Source organism: Balaenoptera ricei, chromosome 16 (assembly GCF_028023285.1).
Source record: "Balaenoptera ricei isolate mBalRic1 chromosome 16, mBalRic1.hap2, whole genome shotgun sequence".
NCBI lineage: Eukaryota > Metazoa > Chordata > Mammalia > Artiodactyla > Balaenopteridae > Balaenoptera > Balaenoptera ricei.
In genome coordinates, this window is record NC_082654.1 from 2,114,594 (window position 1) to 2,130,486 (window position 15,893).

General features: G+C 46.1%; 1 long non-coding RNA gene across 1 annotated transcript in view; it reads right to left on the reverse strand.

The window, feature by feature from the left end:
* Positions 1-9,200: 9,200 nt before the first annotated feature.
* Positions 9,201-15,893, reverse strand: part of LOC132350896 (uncharacterized) — a 476,060-nt gene continuing 469,367 nt past the window's right edge. The window contains exon 5 of the long non-coding RNA XR_009498040.1: positions 9,201-9,465. This is a non-coding gene — a long non-coding RNA (uncharacterized LOC132350896). The remainder of the gene's footprint in view (positions 9,466-15,893) is intronic.

Below are 15,893 nucleotides of genomic sequence, written 5' to 3' on the forward strand. Positions count from 1 at the left end.
AAAAATCTTTTCATGAAGAATAGGAAGAATTACAACACTTAACACCAGATAAAGACAATACAAAATAATCTACTCAACATTGGAAGAATGCTAAGTGAAACCACACTGCAAAGCCATTTCCCACCCATTAGATAATCAAAGTGGAGAAATTTGACAGCGCTTTCTGACAGCGAGGCTGTGGGGTGGGCATTTCCATAACTGCTGGTGGGAAGGATATCTATGCATCTTTAAGGAAGGGCAATATCAAAGCCACACGTGTACTTACCTTCAACACTTCTATGAATTTACCCTGAAGTTGCCCCTTTGACAATACAAAAATGCAAATTAACAAAGTTATTCATTGCAGCTTTGTTTGTGATGGCAAAATAATAATAATATTTTAAACCAAGGGTTGGCAAACTAAGTGCCCCCTGCCACTTGCCAGCTTTTACAGTCAAAGTTTTACTGGAACAGAGCCAAACCCTGCTAGTTTATCTATGGCTGCTTTGAACGACAAAGGAAGAGTTGAATAAATCCAACAGAGACCCCAAAACCTGTGAGCCTCGAAAGCTGACTCTCTGGCCTTTAAGTAGAAGTCAGTCTCTGTCATCAATGACAAGATGCAGGGGATCGCTTGGCTAAGTTACAGGGCAGCACACAAGTGTATACTGAGCAGGTGTAAAAAAGATTAAGAGGTGTTCTTACTCACTGATGTTAACCGGATATATTGCTGAGCACAAATGCAAAGGGCAGGAGAGTATACACATATAGTATGTACAAAGAAGAAATTACGAATATCTGTTGGTTCATTTTCCAAAAACAAACAAAGGGAGAAGAAGCCAGAAACCACTGAGACTGGTTACCTACAGGCATATGTGCAATGAGGTAAAAGGATTGGGGAAGACACTTCTTGGAGCATTACTTTTCGTATAGTTTTGAATTTTGGAACCATATTAAGATTTCCTGTACTCAAAATCCCTAAAATAGAATACAGGAGCTAATTAACACAACTGTATTTCAGTTAAATAACACAGACTCTGAAGAGAGGAAAAACTAACCCAAGAATCTTTGAACACAATGATTTGACTATGTAGCCTGATTATAAAGACCAAAAAAAAAAGGAGACTGTAAACAGATGTTAAACTCTGGTTTGGTGAGTTTGTTTTCTCAGTGGCGTCGTTGGCACTTCTGAAATGCATTCCTTAAAAGCTAGGACTGTGTGAACAAGTGAGTACCCTGAGGGTGATGGGCTGGGTTTCTCGAAGTGGTGGAGGAGATTACAAATCTGGGAAGGGGAAACGGGCATCACCCTTTTTGCCTTTGAATTCAAATCCACGTCTGCTACAGTCCGCTTACGAGAGCACAAAATCATCCTCACGCTATTCCTGTCAAGAAAGGCAAAATCTGAATCTATTCATGAGGAAACATCAGACAAACCCACAATGAACATTTTATAAAATAACTTTCCATCCTCTTTAACGACATCAAAGCAATGAAGGGTAAAATGGAGAGAAGCTGACCTAGTTTAGGAGGAACCAGACGCCTGGCACCAGAATGTATCTGGCTTGGCTCTCAGGCTGCAAAAAATGAAATAAGAATGAAGGACATTATTGGAACACGGAAGAACTTTGAAAAATGATTTTGGATTAGATAATAATGTCCCGTCAATGCAAAATTTCCTAATTTTGAAAACTTTACTGTGGTGATATAACAGAATGACCCTGTTCTAAGGAAATGTACACTGAAGTGTTTAGGAATGACGGAGCACTGTGTCTGAAAATTACTTCTAAATGAGAATATGTATAATATATATATATATGATTTGAGTTATATATGATAATGGAAGGAGAAGATTCACAATTGACATATGGAGAAATGGAAATAATTGGTGAATTGGGATAAAACGTAGATGGGGCTAATTTATTATTCTTATATCTTTTCTATTTTTGAAATCACATCCAAAAAAAAAAATCCCCTAAATGGTATTATCCCATAGTGTTCTGGATCTCATTTCTGAAATTCAGCTTTCAGTTTTATTGCTCCCGTGAAGGTAGGGATTCTTTTTTCCCTTCAATATTTTCTTTATTTTGCTTTTAATATCTTCTCATCTGTTTTCCAGCAATTTAAGAATAATTTGCCTAAGTGCAGTTTTCTTTGTGTTTATCCTGCTTTGGATTTGGAAAGTGTCTTACATCTGTGACATGATATTTTTAATTAGATTTGCACACCTGTTATGGACTGAATTGTGTTCCCCCGAAATTCCTATGTTGAAGCCCTAACCCAAATGTGACTGTATATGGTATACAGCCCTTAAGGAGGTAAATATGGTTAAATGGAGTCTTAAGTGTGGAGCCCTAATCCCCTAGGACTGGTGCCCTTACAAGAAGAGGAAGAAACACCAGAGATCTCTCTTTCCCCACAAGTGCACAGGGGAAAGGCCACGTGAAGACACAGAAGGTGCTGTATACAAAGCAAGGAGAGACGTCTCAGCAGAAACCAGCCCTGCTGGAACCTCGACCTTGGACTTCCAGCCTCCAGAATTATGAGAACGTAACTCTCTGTTGTTTAAGCCATGCAATCTGTGAGATTTTGTTAAGGCAGCCTGAGCTGACTAACACAGTATCAGTTTTGGGAAATTGGCAGCCAGAATTTTAAATATTCCTTCAGTCTTAACTCTCTCTTCGTTTTCCTTTGGGGATGCTGATATATACATAGATCAGACCTTTTTGCTCTGTCCCACACGTCTCTTACAGTTTTCTTTACGTTTTCCATTCTTCTTCCTCTTTGTGCATCACTTTGAATACTCCCAAATGAATTATCACCTGCCTCACTAATTATTTTTTCTGATGTATCTAATCTCCTATTAACTCATTCACTAAATTATTAATTTAATTTATGGTTACTTTAGCTCTAGAATTACAATTTAGTTTTTTAATGGATTTTAGGCATCTGATGAAAGTCTCCATCCTTTTCTCTTTATTCTTAATTGTGTTGATCATAGCTATTTTAAAGTTCATGTCTGGTCTGTCCAAAATCTGAATCTCTGTGGGTCTCTTACTAAAGTCTATTGTTTTTCTTTGTTATTCAGTACTGATTTTTAGCAGGCCTTGTAATTTTTTTTTATTGAATATCAGATTTTGCAGGCTTTGCAGATAAAAAGAAATGGTAGTGGCTTCAGATGATGATGTTTCCTCCAAAGAGATTAAGTGTTTTTCTGGCAGGCGAGTGGGTACCACCGGGTTACAGTGGTCCTGTTAATGGTTAGTTGTTGGATTTGCTATGGCCGACCTGCATTAGTCTTTCCCTCACCCTTAGGATGTGGTCCTCACCACTTGGTATGGCCCTTTCAGGCTCTTACTTGATAGTCTGTGGTGATGACCAAAGCCCTTGACCTTGGCAGGGTTTGAACTCTTGCCTCTTCAGCATCCTGTGGCTGCTGAAAATCTTTTCAGTGTTTTGACCTGTCACACACACAGCTCAGGAGTTAGCCCACAACTTGCAAGGAAGTTGTTTGGGGATTTTCCAGCTTGCTTCTCTGAGGTGCCCTCTCTCTTAATTTTCAGCCACTTGTTATTCCTGAGCTCTGATTATGTCTCCTCAGCCTAGTAAATGTTTTGCTTTCTGCTTGGAGCTCTACCTACATCCCATCCCCTCCCCCTCCCCAACTCCATCCTTTGGAATGGAACACATCCCAGGGAATATATCCAGGTAGTTGTGAAGCTCACCTCTTGTGTGTGCCTCCTCTCCAGGGTCATACCTCCTCAAGTCCTGCCTGCAATATGTGGTCCCCACCTCTCTATAGGAATTAAGTGCACACACACACACACACTTTTATAATTATTTCCATCAGGAGGATTGTCACAGTATATCTGTTGTTGCCGGAAATGAAGTATCTTTTCTGAAGTTGATGTAAACAGGGCCCAAAAGGATAACATTTGATATTCCAAATACTCCTGGAAATTTTAAGACAATCAGTAAATCTCTGAGTAAAGATAGCACCCTAAATAAAACTACAACTAGCAAAACTATTTGATCAGTAAAGCCAGAAAACAGTACTAGAATCTTGTAAACCTACTTATGCTCAAATTTTAAAAAAGAAAATCTGTTTAAAATAATTCTTAGCTTCATTAAAGCATAGTCCATTTTCATAAATTCGTTGTTTGAAAATAAGGAATGGATAAATACATTTAAAACATTCTCCAGCTTATCAGTTTATTTTAAACATGTGGCACATTTGACTGAAATCTGGAATTTCATTCCAAATGATTGAAACAAAAATCATTTACATGAGTAAATAATGATTGATTTTCACTTTTACTAAAGGCCCATAAGTTCAAAAGCCAAAATATGTCAGGGTAAAGGTCATTCTGAACAGTTCGAAATAGTCAGGGACAAACCTGTAAAATCTTGTAAGAGATCAGGAGTGGCAGGGGTTTGTATTTGAGAGTCAGACGGCCCGGGTTGGAAGCTGGTCACCTTGTGCAGCCGTGACACACAATCTGTAGCAGCTACACCTCCCTCATAGGGTCGCTGGGAGAGAAAATGAATCACCATGGTGGAAACTTCTAGAACAGGGTCTGGCACACAGAGGCCTTGGACATTGTTGGCTCTGATTCAGAGATGGATGCTTCCAGTGGGCCCAGGTCTCACCTGCAGGCAGCCCTCAGGACGGCCCTGAACAGAACTTTGGAGAACATACCATCCTTGTGTCCGACGTCCCTCTGTCTGAGAACACTGCTCCTGTAAAGACGGCAGCTCCAGGGACTGGCTGATGCCCTGTGCTCCCTGCTACGGGGTCCTGCCACCCTCCAAAAATGGGGGCCCTCCCCTGGGAATAGGAGGGCAGGGCCAGTCCTCTCTCTCCTGGGGCCGAGACAAGAAATACAACCTACTGCCCTTGGGGGTGTTGCTGACACCTCGGAGGGACCAAGCAGGAAGAAGCCACCACCGGGCAGTGGATTGTGATACAGCAAGGACGCCGTACAACTAGGTGCTTAAGACTGAATGATTCCAACCCTGTGAATCTAGAGGCCTCTCTGTGGGGACAGGACATTGGGGTGAGAACTCCACCCTCCTCTGCCATCGCCTTGCTCTGTGACCTGGGACTAGTCAGCTGGCCTCCCTGGGCCCTGGGTCTCATCTCTGGGGTAAGATGCTCAGACCCAGATCTGAAAGGTCCCCTCTGGCTGTAACATTCCAGGACACTAAAGTGGACCAGTTCAAATGTCACTCAGCTCTGTTTAAGTGTGCTGAGAGATAGTCCACCATTTAAATACAAAAATTCTTTCCTCCATTTTAAAAGATGTTAACTTCCTCACCTGCTATTATGGGCTGAATTGTGTTCCCCCCAAAATTCATATGTTGAAGCCCTAACCACCAGTACCTCTGAATGTGACTGCATTTAGAGAGAAGGTCTTTAAAGAGGGGATTAAGGTAAAATGAAGTCATGAGGGTGGCCTTAATCCAGTATGACTGGTGTCCTTATACGAAGAGGAAATCTGGACACAGACACACAGGGGGAAGACCATGTGAGGACACAGGGAGGTGGTGGTCATCTACCAGCCAAGGAGAGAGGCCTCGGGGGAACCGGCCCTGCCGACACCCTGATCTCGACTTCCAGCCCCCAGGACTGGGAGGCCAGTATTGTGTTACAGCGGCCTTGGCAAACTAATTCACCTGCTTGTCGCTGACGTGTTGTTTCTTTGTGACCCAATTTTGGTTTTTCCTAGCTTTATTGAGTTATGATTGACAAATAAATTATTTATATTTAAGGTGTAAACACAGTGCCTTGACATATGCGTATATTGTGAAACGATTCTCAAAATCAAATTCATTAACACATCCATCACTCCACGAAGTTACCTTTTATTGTGTGGTGAGATCACTTAGGATCTACTCTCTTAGAAAATTGTGAGTACACATTATTATTAATGATAGTCACCATGCTGTACATTAGATTTCTAGAGTTTATTCATCTTAGAACTGAAAGTTTGTACCCTTTGACCAATATCTCCCCATTTCCCCCCTCCTCCAGCCCCTGGTCACCACCATTCTACCCTCTGTTTCTCTAAATTCAACTTGTTAGATTCCACATATAAGTGATATCATGCAATATTTGTCTTTCTGTGTCTGGTTTATTTCACTTAGCATAATGTCCTCCAGGTTTACCCATGTTGTCACAAATGGCAGGATTTCCTTCTTTTTTTAAAATGGATCCAAGACTTAAAAGTAAGACCTAAAACTGTAAAACTCCTAGAAGAAAATATAGGGAATAAGTTCCTTTATATTGGTCTTGGAAATGTTTTTTTGGACTTGACATCAAAAGCAAAGGCAACAAAAGCAAAAATAAAGAAGTGGGACTACATCAAGCTAAAAATGTCTGCACAGCAAAGGAAACCATCAGCAAAATTAAAAGACAACCCTATGGTGTGGGAGAAGATACTTGCAAACCACATACGTGATACGGGGTTAATAGCTAAAATAGATAAGGAACTCGTACAACTCAACAGCAAAAAGACACAACATCCAGCTGTGAACATGGGCAAAGCACCTGAACAGACATTTTTTTTTTCTGAAGAAGACGGGCAGATGTGCCCCAGTTTTAAATGTAGGTGTGCGTCCCAGTGACCAACTTCACTGTGGTTAGTAAGTGACCATGAGTCACAAGTCCTTTTTTGTCCTTTCTTCACTAAACCCCAGCCTTGTGTGCAACTTGGGGCAAATAAACGTCAAATTTGTCATGAAGATTAGAATAGAATGCAAGTCTGTGTATAAAATAGGTAAGCAACAAGGATATATTATACAGCACAGTGAAATATAGCCATAGTTTTGTAATAATGTTAAATGGAATATAATGTATAAAAGTATTGAATCACCATGTTGCACACCTGAAACTAATATGATATTATAAATCAACTATACTTCAGCAAAAGAAAATTTTTTTAAAGAAATAGTATGTAAGTTCCTTGGATACTAGAGACTCATAGAAATTTATCAGTGAAATGGGGTTCTCATCCTCCTTAGAATGGAGTGATGAGTGGTGACTTTCATTGCCAGTATTTCTCGTTATTGGCAAACTGCATTGTCTTTTTTGACTTGGAGATTTCCTTTAAAAAATTAAAACATAAAAATATTTTGGGGCTTCCCTGGTGGCGCAGTGGTTGAGAATCTGCCTGCCAATGCAGGGGACACGGGTTCGAGCCCTGGTCTGGGAAGATCCCACATGCCACGGAGCAACTAGGCCCGTTGAGCCACAACTACTGAGCCTGCGCGTCTGGAGCCTCTGCTCCGCAACAAGAGAGGCCGCGACAGTGAGAGGCCCGTGCACCGCGATGAAGAGTGGCCCCCACTTGCCGCAACTAGAGAAAGCCCTCGCACAGAAACGAAGACCCAACACAGCCAAAAATAAATAAATTAATAAATTTATTTTAAAAAAATAAATATTTTGAGGGAAACTTGGTATGTATCCCGAATAGCCAACTAAATCAAGTCTGAGCCCAGCTAACTTGAAGTTCTCTCCTGTGAGTCTAAGTATCTCTGTACATGATAATCTGTTAAAATAATCATCTACTTCGAAATCTATAAATTACAAGTCACAATGAAGGCAGTGATCCATGAGAGACTCTCCCCAGGGGTTTTCTCACACAAGTCTCAGATTGATTCACGGCTCTGGATTCTAGGAAAGTAAGTCAGGCAATTCCAAAGAGGCCTATCAACCCTCATCAGTTTTCAGTATCTTCTGAAAGATGCTTTGATCTAATTTATGAAAAGAAGTGCTGCCGGTTTGAGGAATGAAAACAGACAAACACCCAGGCAACAAGGCGCCAGTAAATTACCAGGAGATTCTGAGCATCTCCAGAAGCCTGCGTCAGACTCTGGATGAAGGCATTTAATCCTGGCCATGCAGCCCCTCACACTCGAGAACATGCAGACGAATGTGGCGGGTCCCAAAACCTCCCAAAACCTATAGCCGTGGCTGTTCTGTCAGAAACCTTCCTGAGCTGATTTCTGTAAAAGGATTGGCATTGTAGTTTAAAAAGTGAGCCAAGGAGTGTTGATTGCCCAAGAAGAACCTGCTAATTTTCTTATAAAAAGTATGACATCGGTATAAGAATGCAGCATTTGAGGTATTTTGGAAGTGAATGCAACATGTAAATTTATTTGGAAATTCATGCAATGTGTAAAAGGATTTTTTAGATGTCTTTTTCAATTTAAATATCAGAAGTTGAGAATGTTATAAAATACAAGTTAGTTTGTGTCAAAGAAAATTCTGAAATTGTTTCTTTGTCTGAGAATGAATCCAGGGCTTGCTAATATGTCTGACACATTGGCAATGCTGTTTTAAAGCTAGTTTTATGATTTCTGGATTGGAGTTGGGCAGCCGTCCTGCAGCCGTGCTGTGCAAAGCCTGACCCTCCTGGCATCTGGCCATGCCCTGGAAGCCAGCCTGGGGTTAGAGCCTCCTTCTCTGACCTGGGCATTCCAGTCCTGGTTCTGTCACTTGGGACAAATCCCTATGTCGTGCAGGGATGTCAGGGGCAGGGGTGGAGGCACAAAGTTTGGGTATGGCAAAGACTGGATGCCAGGTCCAGCCTCTCCAGGGAGCATCTCCATGACGTGGGCTCCACAGCCACTTCTGCCGCCTCTCGGGAGATGGAGAGAGAGGCATGGGAGGTGCCGAGCACACGTCCCCATGTGGCGGGCACGTCCTTGGGCACGCTGCTGTCTGCTCAAGGGGCAGCCTCTCCAGCTGGCAAGAGAAACGGCAGCCCTGTGTCTTCTGCCCCTTCTCACGTCGGCTGTGGCCCGAGCCTCACACTGTGACCACGTCCAAGGGCAGACGGTGTGGACATTTACACATACACACTTGCTGAAGGCTTCCTCCCTCTGGAGTAGGTGTGCCCTGTTCCCTGAGGCTTCTGTGGAGGACGAAAGGCAGGAGGGGGCTGGACCTCAGTTCAGACACCACGTGCAAAGTCTCCTCCTCCTACAACTCAGCTTAACGTCATCTGGAAACCAAGTCTGGACCTGATGGTGTCTCTGCTATAGATGATCCGCTTTAGAGGCAATTCAGCAAGGACGTGTTTATTTCTCACCACTCACTGGCGGGCAGCTGCAATTGTTCTACTTTATTTGCAAGGACAGGACTGAGAAATTAACACGTCCTGAGCTACAACTCTTACTAGAGAGCAACCATTACTCATTAAAGACAAGACATCAGGGACCAGACATAATCACCCAGCTGTGGAGAAGTTCCCAATGACACAACCAAGGAATTCCTTGCTGGTGTCGTGGAGACTCGGGGATGCCAAGGACCAGCCGTACCTGCAGGAGCCTGCGGTCTCTCGGGAGGCTCACGTGGGCTGACTGCGGTGATAACACTGTCTTCCTGTTAAATTAAGTTGTCTTTATTGCCAGTAACTTCCGAACATCCCTGGATTACACGTGGTAAATGTACTCACTGATTCAGGGCAAGAGGGCCACCATCTAGAACAAAATAGTTGTGTCTAAGAGTTAAAAGCATTTTTTAAAAAAATCCAGACTATGACAAAGCCCTGAAAACAAGCACTTTTGATTTTTTTCATTAATAAACGTTATTTTTTTAAAGCAGCTGTAGGTTCACAGCAAAACTGAGTGGAAGGCAGAGAGTCCCCTCCCCCACACCAGCACAGACACCCCGGTGAGAATCACCCCCACCGTAACGGTATGTTGGTTTCAATCAAGAAACCTACACTGACAGACACGTCATCACCCAAGTCTGTAGTTTACATCAGGGTTCACTCTTGGTGCTGTACATTCTATGGGTTTGGACAAATGAATGAAGGCATATATCCACCATCACTTTTGGTTTTCAGAAGCCAAGCTTTATTGGGAGAAAACGTTTTCTAGGAATTCCTGGGGCTCAGTCACCCAGAACTAAGCTGGCCTGATATATAAGGGATCAGGCATGGAAAAGTGCACCCTGGAGATTTTTACAGGGAATCCTGGAGTGGGAAGGACACAAATATAAAGGGACCTCTCCTGGCCCCCAGGAGAGGGAAGCCTTCCTAGATCCGAGGGTCGGGGAGGAAGAGGATGGTGCAGCAGGCAGAATAACGGCTCCCCCAAAATGTCCGTGTCCTAATCCCCTAACCCGCGACTGTTACCACATACGGCAAATGGGACTTGGCAAATGGGATTTAAGATTAAGAATCTTCAAAAGGGGAGATTATCCCGGATTATCCAGATGAGCCCAGTAATCACAAGGGTCCTTACGAACAAAGAACTTTCCCACCTTCCGCTAGTTAAGTGGTCACCGCCCGATCACCAGGAAGCCTCCCCTTCCTCCTGACGAGCCAGGCTGGAGCTGCACCGATAGTCTGGTCTCGCCCGGGGCACCGTCTCTTTCTTACCCTACATCTAACCTGTTGGTGCTTCCTCAGAGATAGTGTTGTTGAAGAAATTAGAGCAAGATGCGGGCACAGGGGATTCTAAAGAAGAGGGCAGGTGCAGGGAGAAGGCAGCAAGCCCTGAAGCCCCAGGGAGGTGAGTGCAAAGGCCCTGGGGTAGGGACATTCGGGGAATGTTCAAGAGTGGTCTTTGATACACAGTTACAACCCTGGAGCCTTGAACAGTGCCTGACACATCACAGGTGATGATAAACATTTGTTGAAGGAATACACAGTCTTAGACACTCGGGAAAATCTGTTGAATGAAAGGGGTGTGCACTGCCTTCTAGATATGGGTATTGTTTAAGGAATAGCCAGTCCTCACCCGGAGGCCTCAGAGCCTTGGGAAAGCCACAGTACAGATATGGAAAAGACCCCAGTGCAAGAAGCAGGCAAGCACCACAGATGCACCCACAGAAACACCAATCAGGTGTCTGAATTAATAGAGTTCCTGTAGTCTCGAAACCTCCAAAGAAAACAGCAATTATTGTGAATAAATGAAGGTACGATCTTGTTGGTCTTTCTGCTGAAGAATCCAAAACTGAAGCGTGCTCCCCGAGTGGAGCTAGGAAACGAAGGTCGTTAGCAATCGGGGCTCCAGAAAGAGTCTGTGCGCGGGGAGCGGGCAGCCTGGCGCCCAGCATTCTTGTCTGCTCAGCGCTGGCCCGTGGCGAATGGAGCTTCCTCCTGCCTGTAGGAAACACAGGATTCGAAAAAGTAAGTTCAGCAGTATTTACAGATGTCAGCTGATTCACTGCCATCCTCCATCTCCGAGATAGCTTCATGCCATTTACGGACGGGCTGGAGATTGACATGGAAGCTTCATTTTTTTCCCTCCAAAATATTTGGTCCAGCAGTGTCTCTCCCCTCTTGTTCTGTCACCACATCTCAGGATCAGAAGGTTATTTCAAGTGTATGACTAGCATTCTTCTAGGGTAATTTTTTCCTCCAAGCTCCTGCCCAGATAGGCTTAAATACACTTTTTAAAGTCACAATGAGTTGCAAATTTATTTGCATAGGTTTTTGGTGAACACACTCAGAAAAACAGAAAGTGAGAGGAAAGTAGGAAAATGCTCATCTCCAGGCCACGGGATAAGTCTCCCCGATGGGAATTATGTTTGCCTGACGGGGCGTGGCTCACAGATGGGGTAGCTGGTGGTGACTTCAGTGTGGATTTGGGAACGGACTCACACACCAGAGCCCGTCTCCCCACGCAGGGGCGCCCCAGGGCCCCGACCTCCAGCTCTTGGTCCAGGAGCAATTCTCTCACAGGCTGGAGACCTGAAGTCTGAACTCGAGGTGCTGGCAGGGCTGTGCTTCCTCGGAGGCTCCAGGGAGGGGTCCCTCATCCTCTTCTGGCTCCTGGCGGCTCCCGTCGGCTCCTGAGCTGTGACCACATCACCCTAATCTCTGCCCTCCAACTTCACAGGGCCTCCTGCTCTGCGTCTGTGTCTCATAAGGAAGCTGTCACTGGCCTTAGGGCCACCCTAATGCGGGATGATCGCATCTGGAGGTCCGTAACTAATTTTGTCTGCAAAAACCCTTTCTCTAAATAAGGTCACAGGTTCCGGGATTAGAATGTGGACACATCTTTTAGGGACCACCATTCATGGGACTGCCCCTGAATCTCACACTTAAAGACTGTGTCCGCCGCACTCAAAGAGCAGCATTGGTCCTTCAGGCTGGGCACTTCCCGGGCACCTTGGAGGGAGGAACTCAAGATCCAGGTCGCATCTGTTGAGGGACGATGGGGAGGATGTAGGGGCGGGGCCTCAGATGGCATTCCGGAGGTCCATGTGGGAACCTAAGGCAGCCGGTGGATGAGCCCCTTAGCCCCCTTGTCCCTCGGTGAGAAAACCGAGGCATATTCCACACCAGGGCAGCACACTGCAGCCCACGGAGCACATCTGGCCCGCAGCCTAGTTTCTTTTATTTCCCTTATTTTTTTTTTTTAACATCTCTATTGGAGTATAATTGCTTTACAATGGTGTGTTAGTTTCTGCAACACTGTCTAGTCTCTAAATAAAGTTTTATTGGAACACAGTCACACCAATCCTTCAGGCACGGCTGCTTTCACACTAGAAGAGAACTGAGTAGTTGCCACCAAGACCCTGTAGCCTGCAAGCCTAAAGTGTGAACAATCTGGCCGCACAGAAAATGCTTCCCAGCCCCTGACCTATGACCTATGATCCACCACCACTGGGGCCCAGCATCCTGACCCTGCCTGCAGCAGTACCCGGCCCAGCGGCCTGCTCAGGGCTCACCTCTTCCTGCCCTGTCTCTCGCCCCACTCCCCTCAGGGGTCCCGGGATCCCCTCCCAAAGTACCCACGGGCGCCCACACCTGCCCCGGGGCCACTTCTGGGGAGCCCAATGGAAGACCCCAAAGATGTTACCGGTCCCCTCAGGTGAAAGGTGGTGATGGGGATCCCATGGAATGACCATCCAGGTGGGGTGGGGCCGTCCCAGAGGCTGGCCGGAGTGGAGGGAGTGACGGCGAGGGCTGTGTGTGGGGAATCAGAGCCCAGGGCACCTCACGCCCCCAGGGTGGTCTGGGGACCAGCCTCATGTAGGAGACAGTGAAGCCCCCGTGTGCGGGGTGCGGTCGGAGTGTGCGGGGCCCATCTGTACCCACAGCCTCAGGTTGTCCGTCCCCCGCCCCTGTCCTTGCTGCTCTCAGAGGGGCGTTAGTGGTAACCACTCACCAACCACACCCTTCTATTGTATTTAAGGAAAAAGGTGGGGATACAGAGGGTTTCCTTGGCCAACCTTAGTGCGTGATTCACTCTCCCTCACTGGTGTGGTTGGATTTGCTTTAATGTGTCCTGAGGACAGAGATCCTTTGCTGCTTTCTCCGTGTCCAGGGCTCAGGTTGCTGGGAATGGCCCCGCTGTGGACGGGTGGCCGGTGGCCATCTGCCCAGCAGGTGTGAGCTCGTGTTGGCCACGTCCTGACCTGCATCTGGGTGGGGCTGTCCCACCGCGGCTGAGCGTGCGTCACTGCGGCTCAGGCTCCATCCCACGACCCCAGGAGACCTGAAGGGCCACCCTCCAGTGAGGAGGGAGGCCAGCTGTGCGCCTGATCCAGAGAAAATCAACCAAGCAGCCTCGAGATGGGGAGCCCGGGGTTTGTGGGATTATCCATTTTCTTGCTGTGCAAATTCAAGCCTTTTGTAGGGCCGTTGCAAAGCCTACTTTTACAAAAGTAGCCTTTACGTGGGTGAAATTGGAATTTCCCGTCTGCAGAGAAGAACTTTCGTTCAGGCGCTGCCACGAGGCAGCAGGACGTGGGATGCCAGTTTCAGGGGGCTGCTCCCGCAGGAGCCCCCAGGACCAGCAGGATGGGGGCAGCGCGGCTCGGAAACCAAAGTCACGACATGATGAGCATTTACCCTGGGTTATAAAAGCAACATTTTGATGGGGGAAAAAGAATCACAGAATGACATGCTGAGAATCCCTACATTCTTACAGAGCAGTTACTGCACTCAGCACCCTCCTTGTCACTGAAAGGTCATCCTATGCGGACGGCTGTCCCCAGGGTGGGCCCCAGCCCCAGTGGGACGCCAGCATGGGAGGTGAGATGCTGGAAGGCAGAGCCGTGCCTGTGATCTCAGGGGTGCAGGTCGGCTTGCGGGAGGGGACTGAAGGGAGAGGGTCCTTTCTGCGTTCTTTTCAAAGGCTTATTGGTTTTTCTTTCAAACCATTTGAAGGCTGTGCTTCTCGGGGGAAATGTAGGTTTGCAGGTATTCCGTGTTTCTTGCTTTTTTCTCAGCTAATCATCACTCCACGTTTCACACAGAATTGGGGACCTGCTGTTCCTAAACTTCGCTCTCAGCTTGTTCTGCGTGGAGGCTGGTTTCTCTGCAGCTTCAGATCAGCCCCACCAGCCCAACGGAGTGAGGAAGAGGTGCCATTTAGGGCAGACCCTGGTGAGCCGAGCAGAGCCCTTCTGAAGCCCCCGCAGCTGTCAGGGAACAGCTGTCTGGAAAGAGCGTGTAATCAGCCCCAAGTTCAAGAGCTTAAACCAGAGGTTCGGTCTCCAGTGTTCGGGGCCCCTTTGATCCTCCTGAGGCTTATCCTTAGAAGTGCCTCCTGTTAGTCAAGGGCTCGCTTCTTTGTCTCCCATTAGGGCATCAATGTTGAAAGCATCAACTTCCAAATACACTAAGAGGGATCTATATCCACGTCATGTTCATTAAGGACTCCTTGAGTTCATGACTTCAAATTTTAAAAAAGGAGCCATAGTCTTTGTCCTGCGCCCAGACTATTCTGGTGCCTATGGCAGTCGGGTGAAAAGGATGCATGATTGTGTGCACGTGTGTAGGGGTGGCTCTCAGCCTCCAGGGATGTATTAGACAGTCCTCTACAGGAATGGCTAGAACCTGATCAGAATCACATGTGCGTTACTGTAGAGCTAAGATGCCTAAACTAGGAACCACCTTACTTCTAAATGATGACAACCGTGCCTCCCCTGAGTGTTATTCCCAGATGCTGAGGGTTGGGTGTGCTTAGTCTGGACAATGAGTAAAACTTGTGGACACAGAAAGGGTCAACTGGGGGGGAGGGACTGTGTTTCTCCCCACCTTTCCACACTGTCCACGTTATGCGGAGGTCAGCAGTAGAGCTCACACACAGGTGGAGATTTATGCCACATAAATCGTCTGGAACTATTCTGCATGGGGCATTGGTCTGGTCCCCATTTATTAATTCGTTCAAGCATTTATTTGTGTCTGTGTGGAATCATGGGTATTTATTGCATACTTTATATTTGGGGGGATGATTGATTTAGTTAGATTACCATCTGCCATGTGTGGAACTGTTTTCAAATGTCCTGTTTTTGTCTCTCCTGTTGTGTTTGGGTTTCCCTAGGAAATCCTTCTTAAATAGAGTCTGTGCCTTTCAGCTCTATTATAAGGATCTACTGTTTTGATGCTGGAGCCCCACTGATATGGAGGGAAGGGAAAAGGAAGGGAAGCATTTTATAAACTTATATTAAATTTAATCCCTTACTGGGCCTGTGACCCTGGACTTGATTTTCACAAGTTTTGGAGGGTTTGGGGGTCATTTTTTGGTTTTTTATTTATTTATTTATCTATTTATTTTTGCTTCCCTCCGCCCAGGTGAAACAGGAAAGAAGATGGGGCTGGGACAGGCTAATCACCCTCCGCCCACAGGGAGTAAGACTTTGGTGAACTCGTTTCTCTTTTTTTCAGGGACAGCACTCTGGGCCTATTTCTGAACAGTTACTTTCCCCTCTCCCCTGCCAGAGCCATGAGGGGGTTTTTTCCTTGGCCCTTCGCTGTAAGAACTTGGTAGGGTTCCTGGAGATGGGCCGCCCCCTAAAGCTCTAGCCCCAGGGGTTTCTCACTTTCACACTAAACCACGCTCAGCCTCCAGAAATTCATCAAAATGACCATTAAATCCTCCTACAGTCGTGGCCCCCGTGCTCTCTGTTCCAGCATGTTGAGCTTTCTGACTTTCCCTGACCC